We start from the raw sequence: 18,966 nt of genomic DNA, 5'->3' as shown, positions 1-18,966 counted from the left end.
ACGGGTCAGGATACCGGTAATATCGTCGCCGGTGGTTGCTGGAGTCGATCGAGAAGGTCTGATTGAAACATTGACTCCTCCACCGGCTATCTAATAAAGACAATAAAATTTCGTTCTTTCCAATTTTGTACGCAGAAGAAAATATCACATTTACTATCCTAATGTGGAAAGGTATTTAACTTAACACGCTTTCAGAAAGTGTGAGAAGTTTCCATGTGAGTCATTAGGAGACTGCGGATCTTTATGCACAATAAAAATTGTCTGCATCGATTGCAAGAAATGGAAACCAAATTGAATGTTATTTCTTCCCTTATTGAGTTTAATAGTTTAAAATTTTTCAACAGTTTTGAATTTCATCTACTCAATTTCGCTATAAACGCATAAAGATCTAAAGTCTAGTCCAAGGATCATCATAGTGGTCGATATAATATATAATTAGGGGTCGATCTCATCTAGAGGGTAGATTAGGAGTCGATGAATACCAATGCTATTCAATCGCAAATTTCGAACGAAACATTGCTAATCTTGTTAAGTGTCATCAAGTACATCCTTCTCATTGATTTATGTAAAAATTTGATTTTGTCAAAATAAAATAAATCATTTAAAAACATGTTTTTTTCTTTTTTGAACATTTTTTATAGCGGGGGTCGATAAGAGAATTAGCAAATTTTTTGTGGTCGATGATCAGAAAAGTTTGGCGGCCCCTGGTCTAGTCATTAGTTTTCACAGAATAAAGATTACGTCGGTGAGACAATATTAATTCAATGACAGAACTCGTTAATTTTCCACTATGTTTTTGTGAAACTTTTACCAACGTGTTTGTGACATTCTGCGAATCGGAATAATACCAAATATGACATAATTCGTAGTATGTTTGCTAGAGTCCCGACTATGTGAAAACTACGTTGTGAAACAAAGTTGATATTGGCTCCTAATGCAAATGGCGTCTCTGCTACGCTTACCCTATATCGAATATAGCGAAAATAGAATGCAAAAATGAGAAACGTAAGAAAAGAACCTGTTGACGACAGGTTCCGTCTTGAAGATCAGAGCGGAAAAAGTCCTGACGGTATTGTGCGGCGGAGAACTCTTCCGAAGCAAACTTTCGCCGTCTGTATAGACATTTATCGACCTCCCCTTTCAGTTTTCGGTCTGTCCATTGAGGTCGCCGTCCATTCCATTGTCTCCATCAACGAGCATCCAGCAAAGTAGTTTATTTCCCGAGGGTTGGCCGGACGGTCGGTGCTTTCGCGCTAAAAGCTCGGTCAGAAAAGCGGGCAACGCGGCCGCCATTGTTTCCACGCACGAATCGACACGTGCACACAGTTGCACACGGTCCGCGAGGCAAAGTGACGGGACAAGCAATCTGCGCTTGCCAAATTTTATAATGGCAATTATAACTTCGAATGAAAGTTTCAGCGTGGCTCTCGCTATTTCGTTGTGTGCCTTGTCGGAATGAAAATGAACGATTAAAAAGAAGTGGAACGGCATTACGGCCTTTTCGATGAATAATGGGTGGGAAAGTTTTTGTCGCGACCGGTGGCTCCTTGTTTCCGGTTACGATTCTACTCGCGAATGGACAAATAAAATATTGATCAAAAGCGCCGCGACGGCCGCGGGAAAATGTGGAATTCAGACGACGATCATCAACGCTAGCTAGCGAATCAAAAGCTGAAACTGCTCTTTGTCGGAAGCACGCTTGAAGCCACTTGAAGAGGGCTCAGCAGTGGCCACTCGTTTTGAAGCGGAGGCGAAGAGGATTCAACGCCGTGCATTTTCAACCTTTTAATGGAACTTTCGGGGTACTTACGTTTTGCACGTTGCAAATAAAAATGGAACGCGGAGGACGCCACGCCGCGTTTCTGTTGGCGCCGCGCCGCCGCGTCGGTGTCTACAAAAGCATCTTGACCAACATCCAATCTCTGTTCATTAACCCTTATATAGACACAGACGAAATTTCCAGAATAATTCGTGTAGATCTACAAAACCTATTTTTTTAAATTATCAATATAGGCCCACATAAATTGTAAAATACAACTTCTTTGTAATCCCAACCAGTTGCAATTTTGTGTGCAATATTGAAAACGTTATTGTCCTTCAGACATTTGACGTATCTTTAAAAACAACAAAGATCTTCAAGGTGTTCAAGTTAGGTGAAATACCCTGTATTTTAGACAATATAGTAACAAGCACAGGGTGAGTCACCTAAAAAAAGCTACTTGAATAACTTCTACATTTTTTGAGATAGGAAGAAATGTTTCACACAAAACTTGTTTGGCTTTGGAGGTGCTTAGGCGATTCGAAGGTCAACCTGAACTCTTGCGTTTGTAGCCTTTCGCGAGACAATTTCAACGATTAGTGATTTAAGGTCATGTAAGGTCAGGAACATAAAGAAGGATGAAAAATATAAATTCACTGTGAATGACGTGAACGAAAAAATAACAAATCCGTATCGACTGAAATTTAATAGCATGATTATATAGCACTGTAAAAGTTGATCATGCGTTTGACGATAACTATATAGTTATATTATATGGTTTCGTCGATGCTACCAGACTGGATTCGGTAATTCAAAACCTGGCAAATCATCGCAAACAAATACTCCGTTTACCATTCTCCGCGAGTACAACCATGGCTGTATCGACTCTTATTCGAACTCGAATAAAAGTCAAACAAAAACTGATAGGAGCACAGCAAATATCATCGGACACCGCCGCAAATGCGACCAACGAGTGCCAAATAACGGTCGCTATCGTACCCGGCACACGTTCGATAAATCGATAGTCGCCATAAAATTACCGGGGGGTGTATTAGTTCAAAAGGCAAAATAAAACAGTGTACTCGCTCGAACGTTTATGGAACAAAGAATGATAAACAAAACGCGCAAAAAAACAGAAGAACGATTCTACTTAGTGATCAAAAGTGGACATTTCATTTATTCCAGTATCACATTTATTCTCAATTATGGAACGAGTCTAAAAGAATCGTGTACTGCATACACAGGAGGTAGAAAATGTAAAAATTATTTAATAAACGTCAGTGGCATATAATCATGAACGAAATTGTGAATGTAATTTATGAAATTTGTAGACCGCTAAATGTTGATTGACTTTTGTTTAAAACATTCTTGTTTTAAAAAAAAATCATGTTCAGTTTTAAAATAAACAGTAGTCCATAATAGTATTCATAAAATGATTTTTAAAAATGTTAGTACAATTTTTAAAATCAATCTTTTTCATTTAATCGTTTTTGAAGGGATGGGCATTTAGAGAGCAATATACTGAAGTATCTGTCACATTTTAAACAATAATAATTCCCGAAGAATGACGCAAGTGGGAATGATTCATGCGGCATCATACAAGCAGAAGTATACAGAAATTATTCCAATTTGAAAAAATACAGAACTGTTTGGAGTTAAGTCCATTAAGAATTCCTGATTTAATAAATGACAAACTGTAATTCTAAATTTGAGGTATGCACTTTCAAGGTAAAAGAATGCTCTTCATTTAAAAAGTAAACTTTAAAAATATTAAATTAGTGATTTTCTCGATTCAAAATCATATTCACAAAATGTTAATGTTTTAAATGCTTGTCCTATTAAATAATTTTGATTAAATTTCATTGATATCGAAATTGTCGGCGTTGCTAAACATTTGGAAAGTATTATAATTTACAGTAAAATCGCAATTTAACTCCCATCGCCTGTTCCGAGCAGAGAGAGAGAGAGATTGTGTAGGTAAATTATTTTTATAATTACGTCGACCGCGCCGAAAGAACAAAAGATACCAGTAGAAGAGGTAGGCGAAGGGACAGTGATCGTGGAGATCCTCAGTGAGCTAGATCGCGAGTTTACTTTAGATGCATTAAATACCGATACGAGAAAAATCTAGGTGCACCAGCCAAGTTCTCGCACTACCTCGTTTTACAGGAAGGCACTGGAGGCAGATGGAGATATGTAATTACGTACACTTGTTAAATGCTATCATGTCTCAATATTGACAAAACATTAATCTTCTAACATTAGTACACTGAGAAAAAAAAGTAGTTACTTCAATAACACGCGTGTTATTCTAATTTTTTTACTTCGATGAATATCAATGTATTCTTTTCAATAGTATGAAATTTAGAAGCAAATCGTGATGTATTTGAATTGTCTATCATGAAATGATTGAAAATATTATTCGATTCAATACCGTACATTATTATTCGTAATATTTCTTTTTTTCCTTCAATCAGATATGTTGTTAAAAAAATTTGAGAAATGTATTAATTTATACTGAAATTGGTTCGAGGCCATATCTTATTTTTTTTGAGAACATTGATGGTCAAGCTATTCGCTTATATGATTGGCGGAAATGAGTTTTGCTATTAAATTCAATAGTATTAAATATTAAAATAAGTTCATATGATATTGGCACTATTCAATAGTACATCTTATTGAATCAACATATATTTTTTTTGTTTCGACAGGATTTTTTTCTCAGTGTAGGTACCGAGATATCGGATCTCAAAAATCGAAAATAATTTAGCCCCTCCATGTAACTCTTCAAAAATTAAATAGCGTTCTTTTAAACTAATTTTTACAAACGCTTTTTCAGTATTGCAAGAGGTATTTGTCTAAGCTAACGAACTTGGACGTATTTTGTTTGATCTCACAACTTTTTACGACCATAGGAACTTGGCTCCTGTTTGCAGGATGTTTTTGTTGGGTCATGTTTTACCAAATGAACTGTTAGATCCGGTGGCCAAACCACTGTGCGTTGTGTCTCTCCCAGGATCTCCAAAGAAGTGATGACTTTTGGAACGCATTGGTTTGATGATTCGAACTAATTCCTGCGATTGTTTGCACGGCGATGAAGGCGGAAATATTGCGGCCGCAATCCACCAGCAAGAAAAGTGCAGACGTTTCCAATTAACCGACTTGGAGTCCCGTGTCGCGGCACGGCTCAGCGGAAAGACGTTACAGTAAAAGACGGGGGAAGATAGATATTGCGAAACGATGATAATCCAGAATCCAATCGGTGGTTTACACAGTAGCGGGACCGTATCGGCCGATTCCGCAGGATTATACGGATCGTGGGGATTTGTGGTGGCGGTGGTGGTAGTCAAGTGGTAACGTAACATCGCCGTGTATTAGGCGTGCTTGCCCTTGAAGTATATGTACAGAACGGAATTTCCAATCTTACAACCGGCTATCGACGATATTTCGAATTAGCGCCGGCGAATATATACCCGGGCCATTCTATCGGAAATCGATATTCCGGTGCGACACTCTTCGAGTGCCAATGTTCACGTAACCGTATCTCCTCTTTTGTGTCTTTACCCCTGTTTGGCCAGCCTTCCCAAAGGCCGTTCACCGGTCAGTTTATTTTGAACGGTCGACTCCGTCAATCGTTTGACCACCTACTCTATCTATTCCTGGATTATAAGACGCGTTATGTTAATAATCAGACCGAAAGATCCATGGCTAAATTGATACCAGTGTACGGTTAACGGGTCACGTGTCTTCAAACGGCTGAAAAATAACGGGAATTCAACTATTCTTGTCGTCGGATAACAAGAAAGTCCCTGGCAGTAGTGTCGCCAGATGAGGGGAGTAATTGGTTCTAGCGATTATTTATATCTATGTTTTTAAATGTCACAAAATATAAGTTTCAAACCTGCTAACCACCCTTGTGGCGGCTTGTGGCAAGGGTACCGACTTGAAATTTGCCACAGAGATTTTTCTTTGGTGGCCACCCATCTACAGTTTACCACAATAATATTTCTAAAAGAGAATAGAATAAAATCCAACTATAAGAGGATTAAGCAATGTTAGACATCTCTGTATCCATTCTCGCGAATTTGGGCCGAGACCCGCCACATGCTGCGGTAGCTCCGACGATGCACAGCATAAAATAACAATTCCGTTAACCTTTTTATCAAGTGAAATACGAGTCACATTTCCGTAGAGTAATTCCGGCCACAACTTACACACACACGAAGTCCTCGGATAATATTCGTTTCGTGCGACCAGCGCGTGAAATAAAGCAGTCCGTGGCCGTTTCTCTCGGCTGGTACGTCAATATTTGTGTTATTAGGGGTATAAAATTCCACGGGCGTTGGGCTCCGAAGGTAAATTTGCGAGAAGAAACCCGAAGAATAAATAAGGCAGACAAGAGGCGGTGATTAAACGCTCGCGGAATGAAATCTGCATTTGATTACCGCCACTGATTGATAGTGGGCTGTGTATATTCCGCGTACACCTGCTAATCATATTGGAATATTTTATGTCATTAGCTGCAATTTTAGTGTATACTCTCCGCCACCGGGCCCGCTTGTTTATGCTGGCTAACTTAAATCCACGACTCATCGCAATTCATGAAAATGCAGAAAGCGCACGAAAATGACTATACCGCTTTTGGTTCGTCGCGGCGCCGCGCCGCGTCACGCTGGTCTATTTCAAATGTAATTTACATAGATCCCGCGATATTTCGTTCGCTTACGTTCGAAACTTTCGTGGGAACACTGCCGGTCCGTGGCCATTCAATTTTTAACAGATTTTATTTCATTAAATGTTCAGACTCTCGCGGCGCGGCGGTGGCGGCTGCAGGTGATAATGGCGCGCAGCGAGGGACTCTCGTTTGTACAGTGAGCAGGTGGAAACAAAGGATGCTACATTTCTTTTTATGCAATTAATTATGTTATTAAGCCTGCACTTTACGAAAGATACTTAACGCAACTTCAGCACGGCCGCTTTTTATTTAACCCACGCTAATTCTATCATCCAACCGCGTGCGCGAAAAGTGATCTCGCCGAAGATGCAAGGTAAAACGAATTAATGGGGTTAGACTCGTTTCTAGAATTGCAAGGGCGAGGGATGCGCCTTCTCATTTCTCGATCAATCTAGACCTTCCCTAGATCAATCTAGGCCGCAATCGCCCTCAAAATTTCATGATTTCACATTTCAGAATCATTTGCATTATTCGGAAGCATAATGACTGCATACATGCTGCGCATGTAGCTATTTTCATAAACAATTACAAAACTTCTTTATTTTTCATTATTTTTTTTATGGGACTTTCATCAACTTATTTGTGGCATTTTGCTAATTAAAATGACACCTTCTCTCGGAACAAAATATATTATTTAAGCTGGTTCACCCCGGAAAGGAATGACTGCGAGAATGCAGGGGCAGCCTCACCGAATAGAAGTCATCAGCGGCAGTCATATTAAGGTGCAGTGCAGCATTTTATTTATCGCAACTCTAAAAAGCGGGAGAGGTAGAGAGATTTTCTACCTTTTGAATATTGGAAAACTTTCACATTGAAGATACTTTGCGGTCTCGAATATTATTACAGAGTCGGACATTGCAGAAATCAGTTTCGCAGGGCGCTATGAATACTAAATTTCATTGACAAAGCTACTGCATTAAACGTAAAGATACCTCGTCTTTTACCATGCGGGCCGACGAGGCGTTCGATACGCTTTACATACACATCGTGTATGTCTTACTAACGCGATCGAACCACTACGTTGTGGGGGTTAGCCCAAAAAATATACATTCTGTTGAAACGCAGTGGTACGTTCCCTGCATTTAGCACCCACACAACATTAAATGGCTAAAGGCACACGTCGCTACGTTCAGGTAAACTACAGTGATTTCCGCCATCGTAAGTCACGCCCCAACACCATGGTTTGCACCGCATTAGATGCTAATACAATGGTCACCATGACATAGTCGTGCATACCGCCACAGTTGACGTATCTTAATACGTCTTCTTTTTGTGTACGGTATTGTCGTACGACAGCGGAAACACTTGTTCCATTGCTGGAACAGCAAACGAGCCATGTCTCATGGCACACCGCGGGGAGTTGACCGTAGTAACGTGCACCGTGATTTTGCTCTAACTGCGACCTAAGAACATACCAATACGTTTCTCGTCTACGTAGTGATCCGGTAGGCATATGTTCCACATTTTGACGGTATCGAAAACTCTAAAGGAATATCCAAATACATTTGAATATCCATGAAGTATCTCCGAAATTTAATGGTCCTCTGCTCCGTGCGCTAGTGATTCTGCAAAGTCAGGTCATCTATTCTAATACGAGGTCGCGACTCTTATCACTAAATGTGAACTGTTAGATGCATTTTCCAATATGCGTGTAGACACGATCGACCAACTATAGCCTCCACTTTAATCCCGCCTTAATACAACGCGTTGGTATTTTTCGCGACACTATAACAATCGCGACAATAAATTCTTGCACAGAGATGGTGTTTCGCGATCTATTAATTAATTCGCGGCATGCAGTAAAAATGGCAAAGTGTACTGGTGGAGAGAACCGGTTCCTTCACTATCTCTCTTTGCCATTGTCAAAGACAGTAACTAATTAACAAACCGATTGACAAACCATTATGATTGTCTCGCAACACTACTCGAAATCGCGAATGCCTACACTACACCCGGCAGCCATATCGACTGTATGGACCACTTTTTCAGTGGTTTGCAGATGGAGCATGGGCGCCTGAAATGTTGAAAGACTCGAACGCAAACACGATCCTTTTGCTGCGCAACGCTAATTCAATGGACAGAGATCCGAAAAACTACTTTACATTTTGTGCAAAATAAGTATGCAAAGTTTAAACTCTTATAAAATTGAAATATCTTAAATATTGCTTCTGAATCTGAATTTTTTAATGTTAATTTACAAATTGAATATTTAATTAGAGAAAACGGTAATGAATTTTATCGCGTCGAATGAAAAGAGACTGAAATGATTCTAATAAAGACCTTCATTTATATTAATTTATTTATTCTGATACTTTATGAATATATTTGAAAACTCTCGGACGACCCTTTCGACACAGCAAACTTTCGAAATAATGAAAAAGTACTCTACTAAATGTAAAGTAATCGTCAAAGGTTAATTAATTAAGTAATTTTGCTTTGTCTAAAGAATCGATCCGTCGCGAATTGTCTTTTTGTACATGGTATCTAATCTAATGTTTCTGAGCAATTCAAAATATAATTTTAAAATACAAACGATTATCTCAATGATAAAAAGTGATTCTAATAATTGTGTTCCAAACTATGAAATTTTTGATTAATAAAAACAAAAACATGACGTACAAAAAGACCCTACCTAGCTAGGAAACAAATTACTACCCGAGGGAACGCCTGGCGTTCTCACGGTCACTGTACCCGTCTAAATTATCTACGAAAGAAGTAGAATAACAAAAAAGTCAGTTGTTTATTCACTGACTACTTGCTGGGAGGATGAGAAGCTGCGTTAGATTCCTGAAATCAAAAAATAAGACAAAAACATATTAAAATAGATTCGTACAATTTCATTGGCATATAAAAACATTTTAATTTAAATGCTATTTAAATGATTTTCGAAATAGCAAGTGTAGGATGTACAATTTTTGATTAATACTTTGAAAGCAAATGTTCTATAATAAAGATTAATTGCAAAAATGTCCTGGTACTCACATTCTCTCCCCCTTGAATACAACACGATACGTTGCTCTCGATCTCACTCAGTATCGATGTCGTCTTGGGTCGTCAAGATAGGCAGTATTAGGCATCCAGCATTAGGCAGCATTAGGCAACAGGTTCAAAATATTTTATTCCTTAGGTCTCTGTAACAGAAAGAATAAATCCATTTAATCGCAAGAGGAATTAAATAATTAAAGTTGAATATTTATTAATTGTACTTACTTATTGAAGAAAGCACCGAATAGCATCGAGTAGTATCCATGGATTCTTTTCCCTCGGAATCTGTAACAGAAACAACAAATTCATTAACTTCAGTCGACCAACAGTCAGAAACTAAATAAGAATTAATAATAAATAGACAATTCAATTTGAATAGAAAATGATAACGGAAATTAAACTATTTATAACTCGATTTGCATGTTACAGACCGTCCGTACAGCGCCATCTAGCGGCAGATTTGGAACTATATCTGGCTAACATTTCGAACGTTTCGCCGCTGCATAAAATAGCGCTGTACGGACGTTTTAATTCGTACCGGAATGTGCGTTGTGTCTTATGGGGACAGCGGCACGAATCATTTGTTGCTGTACTGAATATCCAATATTCTTGACTTTCATCAATAAATGTAAATATAATGTCTCAGGGAATAAATAATAACCAATTAATTTCTGGCAGAATTTACTGAGAATTGTTACGGTTAGAAATTATTTACAGATATTTATGCAAGCTCCACGAATGTTGTAATACACATCTATTTACTGATTCAGTTGTACTGACCGGGCAATAGTATCATCAACGGCTATTCAGCAGGACCAGTAACACCGACGAGATACTATTAAAGACTGCCAGCCCCTGTGTTATTCCGCGGGACCGGTAAGTGGGCGCGGGGATAACGGGAAAGTTACAGTGATCTGATATACCACATCGCTAAAAGTTCTAAATAGTGCCAAAATAGTGCCAAAACATCGTCTGAAATATGGCGGAGAATGTAACATTTAATAATAATCGATATGGTTTCGTGATAATTCGCATTCTCACCGATGCATCGCGACGAGAATCTCCTCAGTGGTCTTCTTTACCGACAAAATGCTGTCGTTGGCCTTCTGTTTCTCTGGATGGAGCCAGAATATATCCTAGAGAGCGTAAGAAATACCGAAAAATTCGAGTCCCGCTAACTCCCATAAGGCTGGCAGTCTTTAATAGTATCTCGTCGGTGCCCGCGCCCGTTGCGCCCGGTTACCCGTCCCGTTGAATAACACAGAACACAGTATTACCAGTAGCCGGTAACATTAGCGATTATCGCTGCAGCTGAATGATCAAAATGATTTTTCATTCACCGTAGATGGCGCGTACATCATAAATCGGTAAAAGAGAAGTCTGAACGAATGAATTCAAACTACGTGTTCTTGTTTAAACGGCTCACGTAGAATCGCAATATCTTTCAGACTGAAATTCCTCGGAGAATGATGATCGAACATGGACAAAAGATGAACATTCGGTTCTTTTCATTGAGACGACAATTTTGCAAAAGATTTCACAAGCTTGCCTGCGACAATGCAGTCGGAATGCAACAAATACATTCTTTTTATGTAGTTGCGTAAAACCGAAGGACGGCGTCTAGCTAAAAATAGGCGAGCACGAACCGCTATCTCGTGTTACTCTAGCCAAGCATGCTGAATCAGCGGTCTTCGGTTTCCCTTTTCTTCGTCTCGTACGAACGAAAAAATGCCACGGAAATACGAAACGGCTCCAGCCGCCAGAGCTACGCCAGTTTTCTGCAGTTTTCCACCCAAGGTCACGGCAACCAATCACAAAATTCCACCTGGTAGAGTCTTCAACACCTTTTCAAACCGGAGAAGTCTTGCATACCAGCCAGTGGTTCTCATCATCGTCGCGTGCCAATAAATCGATAAACGTCCACTGTCGAGACACGTTGTCATGGATGCGTTCATGCATATGCAGAAATACGCTTCGAACAGTAACCTGAAACACAGGAATTCATTAATAATCATATTCATCTAACGATTACAATGGATGACTTCTGCGAATCATTGCAGACATCGACAAATTTTCGGTGATAATTATTCTGCTAAGAAAAGTGCGGAGCTACTCTTCTAATCCTATTCGGAGCGGTCGAAAGTAGGGCTGTTACTTTCCTTCGAATATCGGAATTTCGAAAGTGATGAGAATCGAAGTTTCGAACCTTCGAATCAAAGCTTTTCTTTATTTTTTATATTCTATGAAAATTCTGTCAAATTTTTTATTCTATACTAAATATTCTTCCAGGCTTCGATACTTCAAAACTTCGTACACTCCGAAGTTCCCTTCGTTCCTCCGAGTCCTTCGAATCTTCGAAGTGTCGTAGCTTCGGAAAAGTAGCAGCCCTGATCGAAAGCCGTTCGGAGAAATGACGAAGCGCAGAGGAATGCGTGTGCTGCGGACGGTTTTAAAAGTGCTCGCCGAATGTCGCTATTGATTTTTACGATGGCTCGTATCGAATTGCGGTCTAGCCGAGACACGTAAAGGCATAACATAGCCTGAAAGACGGCTGTGTCTTTAGCATTGGAGACTGCAGACTTTAGGGCTCGGTTACATGCACGCGGGGCACACAGAGTCGCGAGCCGGAAAGTGTATGTGGTAGTCACCAAGAGTCTTGGGGTAGGGCAGTGGAAATTTCCACTGTGCCCGCTGAGACGGTCAATACTCTCTCTCCGTGCCGTAACGTGTGCTACACGAGGACCACCCGGGTTACAGGCAGTTTCAATTGCGAGGGTCGCAAAATCGCGTGGGACAACACACGCGGCGACTGCGTGTACCGTCGACGACAGTTCGACACGCGACATGACAGTTCGTCAGACTGGTCTGCCACATTAATGTGATCACGTTCGAATGATTACAGAGGCGACAGGGTTTCCTTTAACGAATTCATTTTGGCGACACCAAGGATCGCTGTACGTGAACGAGGCTGTCCTTGCTCCGGATTGCGCGTCTACCGCAATAATATAGGAGACTATGGTTCTACCCGAAGATATTGACTGCACTTGCGCATAACGCACTTCGTGGGCGAACAAAGAATGCAGGACCGTTTCTCGGTGGTTTCGCCCGTCGTTCCGTTGACTTTCTTGGTGTCGAGAACGTCTGCGGGGTCTTCTGGAAACAGAAGTTGCTTGTCCTAAACCTGTCGTATGAACAAAGATTGCGCAATTATTTGTCAATCATGTTTGATTTAGAAGGAGGAGGATGTAGAAATTCTTGGTTCCTGGAAACAAATCTACGAATGTAGATAGAATTTTAGGATAGAAATGATTTGTGACCTGCTTAGCGGTTGGGATGTTTTAATTCGTTGATATCCTGGTACATAACATGCGCACCAGTCGTTCTATTGCCTTCGGTGCCCGGCTACCATTACTTTATATCGTCAATAGAGAACTCTAGACACGAATTTCCAGTGGACAGTAGCACCATCTCGACGAGACCGCTCGAGTCGAAGGCGTGCAGAGATCGGTAAATTTGACGAGTCATCGGTGGGTTTCTCACGAAGGAGCTGTACGATAATTGCGACGAACGTGATCGACCTGCGCTGTCTTTTTTGTTCCTCGAACGACGTTATCCTACCGAAGCACGATATCTAGCAGCTGATATTAAGCACCGTCGATCGATGTGCCAAATACTCTCTTTATCGTCTTCTCTTTTATTTGAACATCCTCGGGGGCCTGTTGGTTCTCTCTTCGCTTAATTGTTGAATCTGTGTCAAGAAAAAATGCGCGTGTAAGTTTACAGGAACGGAAAGCGCCACGTTGTTAATTGCGGCATAAAGGTCGTAGGTTAACAAACGGGCAGGCAGGCGCCAGCTACTGTCGATCTACTAATCAACATGATCACTCACGATACGAACAATCTGCTATCGACATAGTTGAGCAACTTGTCGAATCTCATGGCTCGAGTCTCTCTTTCTCTCTCTCTCTGTCTATCGTATTTCCGAAAGTAGTCCAAAAGTTAGCCCACCGTTATGTATATATAGAACGATCGGCGGATAAAACGGAACAAAGATGGCGGAGCTTATGTCACAGCCTCGCCTGAAGACTTGAGCGAACTTTTGCGAACAGAAATTGGCAAGCCGCGCAGATTGTACGGAGGAATCGAGTTCTACGAGCGTGAAATGACCTGTAGACACGGGATTTCTCTTTTTCTACACCCGGACGTTCTGCGTGTAGACGTAGAGGTAACGCAGAGGCTGAAGAAACGGCAGCTAGCCAACGGTCACGTGACACAATTTGAATGCAGCGAGAATCTTTAAATAACTGTCTGCCTGCAAATGCTTGCTTCTTCCAGCCTGTCTCCACGTCCCGGTGGAATGCGACAGGGAGGATACACTATCCTTTTCACTGTACCATGCACACTTAGATACAGAGATACCGATACCTCATACCACGCCGCCTACGTTAATGTTAAGTTATTTTGCCAGTGGTTCGTGTATTTCGATCGCTCTACTCATCCGTCGCACGGATGGAAAATTAATAAGTGTAATTCCAAACAGTGGAAACATTAGAACAATTTAAAGATACTTTAATATTATTTTCAACCTACTAAACATATTAAGAAAGGAAATCAATTTCTATTTCACTCCAGTTTGTTGGAATTAAAAAATTGTTGTTTGCATAAAGATCCGCTGTCTACTAATGAAAAACGTTCGCACAATTTCCTGTCTGCACGTTTCCCTAGAATACGAACTCCGTTTTTTGTAATCAGTGAAATTACCATGCAATTCGTTAGAATTAATTGAAACTAGATATTCATGGTATAAATGCTTTCAATCGGGGAAATACTGAGCGATCCTAATGATGAACTTCTAATATTTACACCTTAAGTGCTGGGTCCGAATATACTTGTGTTTTCACTCGTGTTTACATTTATAAATAGCTCGCGAATTCATTCGTGTTTGGATCTATGTGTATGAGTTTAGGACCTCTAAGAAAACAGCGTATATGTACATGGTAACATAACATATCATGTTCTTCGTTGCCTTAGTTTACTCCGTGCTAAAATTCCAAGACGTGTACGTGTCCGAAGCTAAGTTTCACATGTCAGTAGCCAGCCGTACGGAATAGTTTGGGTTCACCAAGTCGGCCCGCAAAAGAGTAAATTTGAAAAGATCCTGGAAAGAGGTTTCATTGTCATATATCTTAGATACAGCTCTAACCTCGGTAATATTTAGGATTTAGTTTAAGATAAATAATTATTCAAAATCGTGCCTCTGAACCTCGTACAACCCTTTAGTAACATCCAAGAATTTCTACTGGACTTTGCTACTCCCCCCCCCCTTCCCCCACTACCTCGTGGATCAGGCTTCTGAGTAAGAACCTGAGCTAAGCTAAGATCCTGAGCTAGACGCATTGTACATAAAATCGCCACGACCAAAACTATCGTCTTCCAAAGTGCTTTTAACCCTTTACACTCCGAATTATTTTTCAATTTACTTGCCGACAACTCCCTGCTATTTTAAGTGTTTCATTTTACTTCGAAGGACAGTTCCTTGACTGCTACTTACTTTAAACAATTTTCTTTACTAATTATATTAAATATTACTCAAATTTTGTTGTAATTTGTATCCTGTGGAATCTACAAAGAATTAAATAAATAAAGGAAGAGCCAAGCACATATAAAAACCCGTTTTATCAACGGGCTCTCGTTCAACTTGCAAGATTTCATTTACCAAGATTAGCCCCATCAAATGATTGTTTTATAAAAATACTGAACATCGGTATCGAACGAAGACCAATAAATTAAAATTGAATTAATTTAGACGAAACTAGTAAGTACACTAGAAAGCGCCAGAAAATCTTGCTGATATGAAAGAAAAATTGCGAATGAAGTTGATATATGGAGACGTTGAACGGAAGTAATCTGGCGTTGATAGAAAAGATAATTTTATCGCGTCGAATATAGATCCGTCGATTGTTACGAGCAGATCATGAATATCCCGGCCATTAAAAACCATTGAACGTGATAAAAACGTGCGCGGCGCGCACGTACGTACGTATGACGAAGCTTTCAGCGTTCAATTGTGTAAATAAAGTAGGCTTCGTGTTTGATGCATGCAGAAATGACGACATTTTGGTCTGGTATCATCAGTGCATGATGCAGACACGCGTCGATAGCCGTAATCAACGAGGGTTCGCGGTATCGCGTGCGCGAACGAGCAAAGACGCGTCAATTGATCCGATTTAAACGATTCGAGCACGTTGGCAACGCGCGACGCGCATTTCCCAAAATTTCTTGTTGGTTACTTAAATGCTTAAGGCGCCTAATTGTTCCTTGTTTTCGCAATCGAGTGATTCAAGTGGCGCCGCGCTGTGCCGCGGCGTTCCCTCAGGGACATCGTAATTACCCGGGGCCGTCATCGTTGCATAAAACCAGCAATTAGAAGAAAATAAAACGCTTCCAGAAAATGCACGTGAATTACGCCATTGTTTCGTGCACAAACGGAATATCGATACGCCCGCGTTGCGACGCGTCGCTTATCATTATTTCCGTGCGAAAGCACGCGATAGAAACGACCAGTTTCAAGTCGGAAAGGATCTTCATCCGCGTACATCTGCCTTGTTCCGTGTACCAGGATATTTTCAACACGAAACCTACCGGGACTTAACCCCTTGCCCTACGATTTATTTCACGGTTTCAGTGACCAGAACTTTTTTGTAGATCGTGATTTTATGTTCTGCAGTAGCTGTACATTTAACAAAAGCAAAAAAGAACTTTAATTCGGTTTAAATTAAAGTAATGGCTAGACTGCGAATGTTTATGCATTTTTCAATTTTTGTCGACAAATTTTAAGAAAGTGGAATGAAGTAAAATCATATTTTTAATGGAAACAGCCTTTGTGGATCTAAAACAAATGGAAATTGTACAAAATGCTATTGAATTTTAAAATCTAGTCTTTTTTGAACATTTTCATAAGCCATAAATGCATAGAGATCCGCAGTCTATTAATGACATACATATTTATTAGACTCCGTTTCGAATTTTGATCAGGAATCTGACACGATACTGTAGAGCAACGGGTTAAAAGCAACGGCTACGTTCCCTTATAAAAATGACAAAATTGATTTTATTTAGACTTTGTGCGGCTCCTTTTGTAATACGTGCTCCACTGCAGACATCTATACAATAATTTCTTGTGTAATCATTTTTATTATCTCAATAATTATGAAATAGAACATCTCTGGAACCGGCCATTTTGACCGGTGGTGGTAGGTTTAGTGTTAAATACCTAACGTTCTCGTTTTGCTCTCGCATTCCTTAGAACTAATAATTTATCTCGACGCGTTCGATAACTAAGCACTTCCAAGTATAATATTTGCGTCAATCCGACGCGACGCCGCTTTAAAAAATTATGAAAACGTTGCGCGAAGATGCTCTTTGTTCTACGGTTATGCTGACAAAGAAACGTAGCGCCGTTCTACACTCGAAGGATACGGCATGAAAATAACTGTAAAAATATGAAACGGCACATACAGTTTAACAGAGGCAAAAATTTCTGCTCTACATTTCAGAAATACATATTCGTGATTACTCTGCAAATAAAAAAGCAGGAATTTTTTCCTCGTCAATCAACAAAGTAAAATAGTGGGTAAAGAAGTAATCTGAAGTGGTAACAAGGCCCGAAGCAAAAGGAATCGTAATCATTAGGATAATAATTAAGAAAAGATGTCAGTAAGAACTGCCTGATCCAACATCAACTCCGTTAAAAATAGCCAAGAAGCAATTAAAGCAGTTGCGTTCCCATCAAGTTTTGACCCTGTTACATAGCATTTTATTCGCTCGGTTTTGCGACTGTCAATTCTGACGGAGAGCAGACTTGTTTACGAACTATCCGAGATATTTATAGAAAAACGTTGCATGTTCGATGCAACTTCGAACCCGGTTCGGATATCATCGTCCGATTGACCGTTCCGCGGTGGTGTCACGTGCGTTTTGTATACAAACCTGTCAAAGGTCCACGTGATTCAACCGAAGCACGGCTCTCGTGAACGAGCGCGGGAAGAACTCGAGAGTGCGAGTCTGCACGATAAAACGTGCATAAGGGCTTCTTTCCAGCCAGCCGTGTTTTATCGTTCGAGCGACACCCTGACGGCCGACTCGGTCGGTAATCGGGTATCACACTTTAAATTTTCTCGAAGAGCTCGAAGTCATTCACAGATGTCATCAATCTAATTGCCTTCGAATCAAAATAAAACCTTCGCTACTTCCTCGTCTGACTTTGAACCGCCGAAACTACTTTCCCCGCTTCGAAATATTTCGACGTGTGTGCGTTTACTCACTCAAACGAGCATTAGATGGAGATACACTAACTCGGACACGCTGAAGATGCAGAGGTTGGCCGAATTATTATACTAGAAATGGTGGATTTTAATATTTTTAACACTAACTCTGACATTGTTTATTTTTTAATTATTGAAATTATAAAGATGCTTTCATTAGAAATTATTGAGTAAATTTCTTTATTCGAGCACGTTTTATTATAAAAATTGTGAGAAGTCTAAATGAATTCGATATATCCGATACATTTTGTGTCCGGTGCGGTTAGTGTTAATTTAGGATTATTGAGATTGTAAAAATGTAAATATTGTCCACTAAATTTCTTTCTTTACGCATACATTGTAAAAATGGCACATTCTTGTTATTTTGATAATGACAGGCATTATAGTGATGATGAAATAAAGTGTGTGTAATATGAATGGAAAAATATGCATAATTAATGCGTTAATAAAAGACAGCATTATGCAATGTTTGATCAAATATTATAAAGAATTATAAAGAAAAACTCAAAAATGAAGATGACAATCTTGTAAATGAGAACATTCAATTTCTACCGTGCTACAATCCAGAAAATAATTCCCTGGCAGAGTACGTTGGTTACAATGGCGTTGGCTTTTCTGAATAAGATTTACTTGGACGAAAATTATGTTCATTTCATTATAATGCTCACTCCGACACGTGTCTATTTTTAGAGAAGAGAGGATACGAATAAAATTATTAAACTTCGAATTATGCGAGATAAGGTTCTCACGATAATGAAATGTGGGTAATCAATATTAATGCATCACGTTTGGAATCATTTGTAACCGGCTATTAATACATTGATTATCGCGCCAGTGACGTATACAGGTGACAAGATTTCAGAAATAAATTTTCGCGATCAGATAAGATAAAAAAAATAGAGATCTGATAAAAACGTGGATAAATGAATGCTCGATATGTCTGCTAACCAGCAGAACTATATTGATGTTTCGAATGACTCATTAGTTAAATTGCATTCTAATGTTCTCAAGGTTGGTCCAGAGGAAAATTTCGATGCGTCAGTGAGTCGATCTGCGATATTGTTAGCGCAGTTAACATCGTGTCTTTTAATTACGAGAATAGTAGTAGGGTATACAATTAGACGCAACCTAAGTGGATCTCGACAATTAAATCACAATGAACG

The 18,966-nt window shown here is 39.8% G+C and overlaps 1 long non-coding RNA gene across 1 annotated transcript; it reads right to left on the bottom strand.

Moving 5' to 3' along the window:
• Positions 1 to 4,843: 4,843 nt before the first annotated feature.
• Positions 4,844 to 13,627, bottom strand: LOC143211048 (uncharacterized). Its single transcript, XR_013009375.1, has 5 exons — positions 13,369 to 13,627; positions 10,260 to 13,227; positions 9,705 to 9,764; positions 9,477 to 9,625; positions 4,844 to 9,281 (listed from the first exon to the last, which is right to left on the bottom strand). It is a non-coding gene; the product is annotated as an uncharacterized LOC143211048 (long non-coding RNA).
• Between the last annotated feature and the right edge of the window lie 5,339 nt (positions 13,628 to 18,966).

Source organism: Lasioglossum baleicum, chromosome 7, assembly GCF_051020765.1.
Source record: "Lasioglossum baleicum chromosome 7, iyLasBale1, whole genome shotgun sequence".
In the NCBI taxonomy this organism is placed as follows: domain Eukaryota; kingdom Metazoa; phylum Arthropoda; class Insecta; order Hymenoptera; family Halictidae; genus Lasioglossum; species Lasioglossum baleicum.
The sequence above is the reverse complement of the archived record's forward strand: the minus strand, read 5'-3'. Positions and strand labels throughout refer to the sequence as shown.